This window comes from Oryzias melastigma, linkage group LG14, assembly GCF_002922805.2.
Source record: "Oryzias melastigma strain HK-1 linkage group LG14, ASM292280v2, whole genome shotgun sequence".
NCBI lineage: Eukaryota > Metazoa > Chordata > Actinopteri > Beloniformes > Adrianichthyidae > Oryzias > Oryzias melastigma.
Genome location: NC_050525.1, coordinates 22,011,632 through 22,022,225, shown reverse-complemented (window position 1 = coordinate 22,022,225; position 10,594 = coordinate 22,011,632). Strand labels below are relative to the sequence as shown.

At 35.4% G+C, this 10,594-nt stretch overlaps 1 protein-coding gene across 2 annotated transcripts in view; it reads left to right on the top strand.

Moving 5' to 3' along the window:
- jakmip2 (janus kinase and microtubule interacting protein 2) overlaps positions 1–10,594 on the top strand; it is a 37,735-nt gene that overhangs the window by 4,149 nt on the left and 22,992 nt on the right. The gene's annotated exons all lie outside the window — the stretch shown is intronic.

Below are 10,594 nucleotides of genomic sequence, written 5' to 3'. Positions count from 1 at the left end.
TAACCTTTTCATCTGGGAGCTAAAATATCCCTGAGTTTTACTTTAAACCTTGACATTTTTCATTTTTTAAGTTAAACATTACACTTGAAGATGGAATGATGTCAAACGGAAAGGCGAATACCTTTCAGGTTGTACGCACGGCCTTGTAAAAGAGTCACCAGATGCCAAAATTGGGTAAATATAAGCCAACATGTAATACGCTACATTGTGTAATTGGATGTTCAACAACTAGAAAGTAAAAGATGAGTGAGTAAAAAGTAAGTGTAGACATGCTGCATCTGTTAAAATATAACTGGATAAATTCATTAGCAACAAGTTTGATCAAAGCAGAGTCTTTGCTGCTCTTGTGTCTAAATGTGTCATAAAAGATTGTTTGCAAAGAAATCCTAACCCACATCCAGATCTCTTTTAGAGCTTTTCATTTTTGCTTTATTCAAAAAGGAAATTCCCAAACCCTATTTAGTGCCTGTGGAGCCAGAAGTGGGTCATGGTGCCAGTGTGTTTTATGTATTTAACAGCTTCACACTACGCTGACACTGAGATGCGTGCACGCTCCTTCAAAGCACGACAGAAAATGGGTCATCCAGCATAGCAAACGTCTGCTCAGTCCCATGGATGTTGGCTTCCTTTGAATTTGACTAATTTTAAAAATATTGTGGTGTGATGTGACCACATTTTCTCTTCCTCTTATTTCCTTTAAATTAAGTCTTGAGATGGAACATATTTGTTAGAGATTAAGTCTAAAATGCAATGGATTCAACAAATCACTGAAATGTAACTGAGGAATCAGAGAACAAAATACCACAAAACTCTAAATACTTGCATGTTTAGTCGAACTCTGTATTTATTAAATCAACAAATATATATGTAGTCATTTAACAAAACTATATTACCCAAGTGTCCTTATACACATATTGTTACCTGCACACATGTATGTAAATAAGTTATAGCTTTGTGCAAGTTCTCAAACACACCATTTTAAAGTAGTCGCATCAAATTACATTTTTCATTCTGCTTCTGAGATTTTTTTTAAATGTTATTTTTTATAGGAAATCAACAAAGAAAGAAAAAAAAAAACGTGATCCAAAAAGCGTTCCAACTGGTTTACTCATTTTTAAAGTCTCCAAGTCTTATTCCCGGCAACTGTTTTATAGCCGGTTGGAGCCGGTTGGTAAATTATGTCCAAACAACTGATGTTGGGTTTGGACATTTTTTATGCCAAACCACTAAAAATGCTTAGAACATACAGTACATATTGATTCAGAAAAGAGTTGTAAAAAGTCTATCCTTGGAAGGAACCTTGGAGCAGGAAGATCACAAGATTTGATCATAAAAATCTGCAAACCAAATGTGGGAAAATAAACAGAAAAAAACTACTAAAAAATCTTTATTTTTTTTCACTTGATTCATGTCTGACACTGAGGACGGAAAGACCTCTCCTTTAATGACCAGTGGGTAACTCCAGGCAGCTGTGACTGCTTCATGGAAAACCATTGACTGTTAACAAGAACTGGACCGAGTGAGTGTGACCTCACCCATAGAAAATGACTAAACTACAATTCCAATTAAATAAATTTAATTCAATTCTTAATACGGCTGTCATCATGCTGGAGTGATTGGTCCAACTTGGCCTGAGCCACCATTCTAATGGCAGACTCATCCAATCAGGAGTGAGCTTGTTGGAAGTTCACATCTATAACTTGAAAGCAGACTCTGGAGAATCTGTCACATATTTTGAGACGTTTGGGTCCATAAATTTTGACTGGAATCTGATTGTCCAATTTATGACTTGGATATCTTTCACTGGAAAAAAAAGGTAAAATAATTGAACTTTTGAGAACATATTGAATGAAGATATCAGAGCAAGACCAGTTATTCTGCCAAATAGAACGACTGATTAATAGCTGTTTATTTCTCCAAAGAGGCCATGAAGTACTTCCTGTTTGGAAGGTCACTCAGTCCAGTTTTCATATACAGTAAATATGGAGAACCTAAGAAAGGGGCGGGGCATCCAGTAGAAATCACAGCCAGCTTGCGCAGAAACAAATCAAATGATAAAAAAATCCAACAAGCTATAACATAAGTGCTAAACTAACAAAAACCCCAGACAATGGTAATACTTCCTTATCTTTCTAATGCAAAGCCTTTTTCCAAAAACCATGAGTTGTCCTAGTCAAAATTGGACGTGTGGTTGGATCATGTGGCTGTTCAGTGGATGTTATATCATAAAACTTTCCAACTTTATATGTTTTGTGGCTATTTTTGCACAAGTCAGTTAAAATCCAGCCATACGAGCTAGCATAGACATCGATTTAAGGTGGTACTCAATAGCTCATCAGTCGGTTATTTTACTTTGGCAGACTTAGAAAATGTTCCGCGTCATGTTTATTCCCTTTACAGAAACTCCTCAGATGCAGTTTGTTGCATTTAGGAAAATCTTTCTTTAGGCTACAATTTGACACAGTTTGACCTTTATCGGTTTTAGTAGATCTAATTCATTTCCCTGCTACCTTTGTACTTAGTTATCTTGTTCGTACATGGTTAGTCATGGAATGATCAGGAGACTGATGTAAAAACTAAACTTTTGTCTGGTTTTATTTTGAAGATTTGTGCTTTAGGCTTATTTTGAATTTACACCATGGAAAGTGATAGCTTATGATTTAAAAAAATATATCTATCCGATTTTTGATCTCAAAAATTTAGGTTGTACAGTTGGAATTGCTCCTTTTTGGTTCTTTTTTTTATAGGAGAGATTCTCTAAGAAAATGTTACCACTTGGAGACCTTGAACAGAGATGCATGTGTCCATAGATTTTGACTATTTCAATTCTGGCTTTGCTGTCTTTGAATATTTCTAATGTTTGCTTTGGTGCTTACCTTAAAATGTGGTTTATTCTGGTACAGAACAGTAATAAATGAATTTAACTTCTATGTTTTTGCAACAGTTTTATTGTAAAAAATCTTTTCTTGGAAAATTCTGTATTTTTAAAGAATATTGTATTTTTTTATAGTGTTTAAAGCTTATCTTAGGGGAAAAATGCAACTAGTTTGATATTCCAGTGTTTGCTGATCACAGAAACTGTTAAATTATTCTTTAAGTTCCCCTTAAGCTCTGCTAAAAAAGGTTTTCCAATAATTATGCTCATCAGACAGTCTGGCAGATTGTTTCCCAGCACAGTCCAGGAACAGATGGTGACATTTAATGGATTGGGTTTACTGTATATTCCAGTCTGCTCCTATAGAGCTGCATTCCTCTGCTGCAGTTTGAGATGTGGGTTAATACTGTATTAGTGGTTATGGAAAGTTATGATTGGCCCTGCATGAAGGCTGTGCAGTCAAATGAGATTAGATGAAAATAATAAATTAATCAATAACTCAGTATTGTCAGGATCATAATGTTTCTTGTTGCTAGTAAAGATACTTTTGTACATGTTATGGTTCGACATGAGTATAATCGCTGACTAAAAGTTGGAAATGGCTGCCAGGTTTCAGTACATTTTTACACTGAAAGCGACATGTTTGCCTTAAAGCATCGGTTCCACTGACCAGTCAGGTCTGATGCAGTCCGGTATTTTGAGCGTTTTCGTTATAAAATAGACCAATTAAACAGTACCAATCCATTCCTCTTGGGGGCCCCATCAGTTTTAGGTCCATTTAAATGTGGACGGTTGGGAGCCGCTGTAGCCACTCATTGATTGGCAGAAAGTGATGAAAGTGTCTATATAGCATTTAAGCTAACGTTTCCAAGCATTCAGGTTTTTTCCTTTTCCCATTTTTCTATTTTTATAATCATTCCTTGAGAAATACAATCTGCACTAATTGTCCTTTTTAATGAGAATATTTACATTTTTTTCGACATTAGCAAATGAAGATGATTTAATTATTACTTTTTGTATTATCATAATTCCTTGAATACAATCGGCACAAATTGTCTTTTTTCAATGAGAATATTAAATTATCATTACAGATTAATATAAATTATTTGTCCTGGATGCTTTGAAATTCGATTACATTAATGATATTAGTGATCCTTAATAACCTGAATCTATTAATATTCAGGAAGTAACAAAACGTTGCAGTACCCCAACTGACCAGAAAGGCTGGTGCTTAGAGTTAGCAATGTCCGGTTGGGGCAGTGGGCTATTTATATGGGAATAACAGAGTTTAAAATATGTCTTTTGGAGCTTCCAAGACCCACTATATGATGTTAGGCGCATTGTTCATCTTTCTTGCAAAATACTTCAAAATAAAAATGGAAAAATGATTTAAATTGTATTTGTTGTCTTACATAGCAAACGTCAAAGATAACTTTCTAAGGCTGATGTTATTCCCACGTATTTGCACGCAACCAGCTCGAAAGCTGATGGAAATTCAAGTTGCGTAATAGGTGCAGGCAAGATGCAGATTGCTACATTTTATCACGTATTTTATGTGCATCTAAAGCTAAATGCTGTCACTGGTCGCGGTATTTAATGAAGTCCAATTTGCTGTCACGCAGTTAGAGCATGGCTGCAAATGCGATCAGGAACCATTTGGTGCATTAACCCAAACCAGAACCATAAGATCAGGAACCATTTGGTGCATAAACCCAAACCAGAACCATAATCCTAACTTTAATTTTTCCTCCAGTCCATGCAGCCAAGAAAAAAAGCTTTTAGTATTTAGAAAATTACGTGGAAATACCGTTGTCGTTTGGGCTAATGCTAACTAGCATGAAAGATATCCAATTATCGCTGTCTTGATCTTTATGACCAGTTAGTTGTGTTTCTATTAGTCCACCGCAGAGTGTTAATAATAAATGTAATGTTCAATGTCAGGTAGAAACAGTCTGAGATGTGATTACCTTTTATTAAACATCTCAACACAGGCAGGTGCCTGTTAGCGCACGTTGCTACCGCTCCATGAAGAAGGCAGGGAAACCTCATCATCAGCTGAGAGGAGGATCAGTTTTCCGAGAGTCACTTCAGAGTTCGTTTACACATAAAAGGTTCTCTTGGACAGATTTTAAATGTTCTAACTTAGCTACGTTTCATCGCAAGAAGTCATATTATTACATGATAGCGTACTGGGTGAGTACTGGGTGTTTGGTGTTTCAGGGAGGCAAACTTTGCCTTTTAGAATGTCATTGTGTATACACATTACAACAAACTAGCAAACAATGTAAGAAATAATGAAAATTAGACAATACCAGCAAAAATACACAGATTTGCTCAGATAGCCACAACTGGAAGTAAGAAAGCAGTCTTCTTTGAAACTGGAAATACGTCGTACAGCTCCGTCCATGGAGTCCATCCCCCATTGACTCCCAGGTTAAAATTGTCCTGAAAACCTTCCTACCTCTACTGAACTTAAGGCTTAATACTCCTCTACCTGCATCTGCTGCTTGTGAGTGTCTTTTTAGCAGAGCTGGCCTCATTTTCACAACAAAAAGAGCTAGAATAAGTTCTGAATTTTATTTTACTACATTTTACTACTCTCTTTTTTTATATTTGGAAAAAATGTTTGTGCCTTTTTTTTTAATGGTTTGAGTGTGACTGAGACTGACTTTTTGTTCTGTTATTTATTTTGTTGCGTCATTTTGAAACATTGAGGTGTTAAGTTTAATTTCTATTCATTCATTCATTTCTAATAATAGGAAATAAAACTTTATAAATAAACAGTTTATTGTTTTTTTACCTTTCTTGGTAATATTTGAGCCTTTGTTCAGTATGAGTAAAACACTTAAGTTCTTTTAGATCAGATACTTTAATCAGGTATTATTGGAAATAATGACTTGTAACTTGTAATAGAGTAATTTTTTACTGTAAAGTATCTGTACTTTTACTCAAGTATGGTTTTCAGGTACTCTTTACAACTCTGTGGTTTCCTTAAACCAAACTGAAATGAGAAAAGGAGAAACCTGGAGGATAAAAAGCCAGTCCAGGTACACGTTACTAGGGCTGCCACAAACGATTAATTTAATAGTCGACTAATCACCGATTATTTTTTCCGATTAGTCGACTAATCGGGTCATGCACAAACTGGATGTAAAGCACACATCTTAACCATTATTAGCTTTAAAACTGAAAAAATCCTAAATTGGCCAAAATAGCTAGCATGTAGCTGAAATATAAGCTAAGCTCCAAACTAGCCGAAAAAAAATGAAAAAAACTAAATTAGCCAAAACAGATAGCATGCAGCTGAAATATTGGCTAAACTCCAAAATAGCCTAATAATCCTCAATAAATGTCAAAATAGTCCAAAAAGCTAGCAGGATGCTATTATATCTTTTAACTTTACTACACTCTGACTCCATATAATATAAAGTAACGACTAATCGATTATTAAATTAGTCGTCGACTAATTTAATAGTCGATTAGTCGTCGATTAGTCGACTAATCGTGGCAGCCCTACACGTTACTCTGTAAAAAAACAGCAATCTCAGACTTCTGTACTACCACTATATACTGCTCTAGTAGATAATTATCTATTGCTAACAATTAGTTGCTTAAACTAATTTACCACCAATTAGATAAAAAAAAGGGGAAAGGTAGATAGTTTTTAACCTTTTCACAGCCCCTTTGGGTTTTATGGGAAAGAAACGTGAAGATTATGTTGAAATCCCATTGCTACACTTTGATGTAAAACTCATCTATGTTCTCTTTGAGTTATTGCTGGTTTTATAGCATGAACAGCTTGTTTTTCTGCATTGTAAAAAAAAAAAAAAGTATTCAGAAAAGGCACAGTTGATCCAAGATCCCCAAATAACAAAATAAAATTGCCTTTTAAAAAAAAGTTGCTCAGATGTTTTTATGAGTGTTTGTGTAGAAAAGTAAAAGTGAATTAAAGTTTCTCAATAGATTGTTTTGTAAGAATTGATTGGTTATGATTGGTTACATGTGTTTCTGTTAGTAAAGAGGGGTTCAGACAAACACATTTTAGCGATGAAGCCTCATTAGCATATTTGTATGCAAGTTTATCGCAGATTTTCTCACAGTGCCTGGTAATATTCCGATCCTTGGACGCTCTCCACCAGTGGGACTTATGAAAGCGCAGCCCTTTTCAAAAGTTCATGTTAAGCCGCACTGCAATGAGGCTGAGTGGACTTAACATGATGACAGGTTTATCACCAATCTGCGCATCAAAACACCGTTATGTCATGCCTCTGCAGTTGATTAAAGACACGTCTGGGATCCCTCAGATCATCTCCGTGGTGCAAATCATCTTGGCAGCGCACAATTTGCACCTTCAGGTTTAGATGAATTTGTTTCAACAGCTGGCATTCGTGCAGTTACTGGAATTTTTTTTTTTTTTTGATAGCACCTGCAGAAAAATCAGATGCAATACTTCTATCAACTGTGCTGCCAGGGCTCTTTTTTCTCGCATATGCATGATGAATAAGTCAAACTCCTATAAAAATGCCATTTAAAGAAATACATTGTTTTTGTTACAAAAAAACCCAACAAATCACACCTAAACTCAACTGCTTTATCTCTGAAGAATCTAAATGATGGAGAATCGACAAACAAACCCAAAATGGATTTAAAAAACAAGACAAAAATCCTAATTATTTTTCTTTTTTTTTGTATATCTGAGCATTTTTAGGTTAAAATAAGCACGAAACATCACTTTTGTATTAAAAAGTGATACAAACTAAAGTTTCTGAGCCTAAGGCCATTTATTATTGAATACAAAAAAATTGTAACTTTTTAAAATGTCAAATTAAAGTCAAGCTGCCCTAAAAAGTTATACATACTGCTGAATTTAAGTTGTCTGAGGAATTCCTGGAAGCGAAGACAACTTCAAACAAGACCAAAGCAGTGCACACCTCCAGGGGAGAATGGATCATATCTTGCGTGCAACAGGGTTGTTAAGAATTTCTCCGAAAATCATGACACTTTCTGTATTATATCTGTTGTTTTTCTAAATCCCTTAATCTTGGAATTTTTGTGTGTGTGTGCCCTAATATGGCTGTCAGCAGTATATTTTATGACTTACCTGGAAGAGAAAATATACATTAAAAAAATAAAAACATACATTTTTAATGAAAAAAAAAGGAAAAATAACATAAAATAAGCAACTTTATGCTTTTTAACATCACAAAGTTATGGCTTAGTCCATTTAAAGATCTTCTCACCATCACACAGTGGCGGTGGATGGCTGCCTTCTGTTGGTTCTGGTCCAACAACGCCGCATCGTTCCAAGGGAGTTGCCGTGTTGCCTGCAGCTCTGTGCATTCTCCCAACAAGATACAATTGAAGATTTATTGCCGACTGTTGTTTGCTTTTGCAACTTGTCATCTAAAAATAAAAAAATACTAGACTTAATTATGAAATCCATTTGGACTTGTGGCTTATGAAAGAGCCTCAGGATGTAGACAGTCGATAGATTTATCAAACTTCTTTTTTTTTTTTGGTTGTTATTTTGGTTTCTGATCTGGTGTAGTTCATCTCCTCACTTCAAGGTATTTTGATGTAGGGTGGTGGATCTGAGGGAGAGGCTTCTTCTGCAGCTGCACACCAATAAACAACCCTGAGGAAACAATTAAATCCAAAAAGAGCTTAAAGCTGATTTGCGTCAGCGACTAAATGTGTGAAAAATTGAAATTAAACAAGATATAAGCTGTCATCCTTTCATCAAAGTCTTAAAATTAAAATATATGTATTTTTAAGGTTTTGTAATGTTTTGCAAGTTAGGACACAACCCATTTCTACTAATTATAAAATATAAAAAATGTCAAATATTACACAATTTCATAGTGGGTTCAATACCACCCACAGAGAGCTCTCAGTAGAAATCAAATCGAGAGGAGCCAATTGAGGTGGGTTGGACATCTGGTTTGGATGCCTCCTGGACGCCTCCCCGGGGAGGTGTTCTGGACATGTCTCACGGTGCGGAGGCCCCGGGGAAGACCCGGGACACGCTGGAGATACTACGTAACTCGCCTTGCCTGGGAGCACCTCCCAGTGGAGCTGCACTGTAAAAAGTGAAACATTGGATATAGTAACAAAAGTTCTGTCATTTGTTACATTTAAATCAAATTATATTTTTACGTTGAGTAAACCATCAACTTAAAATTTAAATTTGATGAAAACTAATCATTTTTAATGTAACAACGTATAGAACTTTTGTTAATTGATCCAATGTTTCGCTTTTTTCAGTGTGGAGGAAGTGGCTGCGGAGGGGGAAGAGGCAATGTTCTTTGTGTGTGCCACCGCACAAAATTTAAACGCTAATCAAAAGAATCAAAAAGAAATTAAAACAAACAAAGAACTGAAATGTTATTTTATCCAGTCCAGGTATACAATTACTATATTGTACTAAAAAAAGAACATTTAAAAATGCTTATTTGTATGAATTATATGGTACCAAAAACCATGGCAGTTTAAAATGAAGTTGGTTTGGCTTTTATTTTAATTCATAATTTATTTTTATTTGCAAGATTGAATTGTAAATTTTCATATTACTAAATTGTAAAATGCAATTTTTTATTGCAACCTTGAATTGCAAAAACTGAAATGATCAATTGAGGACTGCATATCAGTTTGAATTACAGCCAGGTGAAAGAAATTTCCATATATTTGGTACGTTTTTGCTTGTAAGCAATGTAAGTTTAAGAGGCAAAAATTCTGCCAGGAAAATATTCAGAAAAAAAAAGTTTTAACCCACAATCTCGAATTTGTTTTACGTGGTGTAACTGTATCATAAAGAACTAATAATATTTTTTTTAAAAAATGAATAACAATAGATGACCTAAAGTTTTGAAAATAGCAAAACTTTTCCCACCAAATATGTTGTTGAGATTTAATTCAATTAAATGTTATTTATATAGCCCAATATCACAAAAAAAAAAAAAAAAAAAACACAATTGCCTCATTGAGCTTCATGCTGTTAATTTTATAGAAGCAGATGGTTGGTCATAAAATATCAACAACTGATAATTGCTAAACTAAACAGACTAAATAAAACTGGTTATCCCTGCTCTTAGACCCTCCCTCACGGTAAGGAAAAACGTCTAAAAAAACCTGATTCAGGAAAAAAAGAAGAAACCTTGGAGATGTCCACATAAGGGAGAGATCCTAACTTATCTAACTCTACAACTACATCTTTAAATAGTGTAGCAGATGGGCTTCATCCAGATGGGCTGGGGGACAAGGAAGCAGCCACTTTGAAACGAGCACAAAAATCCCCTCTACTGCCCCTAGTGGAATGATAATGACCTACAGGGCAGAAAACACGAGCCATGTTGGGTTTTTAGGGAAAGTTTGGATCATTCAAATTAGATACGTGTATCAGAAATAATAAATATGACACGGTGGTTATATATTTTTAAAGTGTTTTTGGTGTAATTCCCTGACTGAGCAACAGAGGGCAACTGTGGAGAGGGAAAATCCCATAGACCGTTTAATAAGAACTGGACATAACAAGCATTGAGGCCCCCCAAGCCAGAGCTTTCGCTGCCACTTCTGGCACGTCTACCGCAATTGCAACTCAACAGCGATTAGTCCGAGTCGGCCTGAGTCACGTTTTTAGAGGAAGTGCTGTCAACCAATCATGAGTGAGCTTGTTCCGCCTTGTTCGAAGCCAACACAGCAGCAAGAAATCTCCAGCAGAAC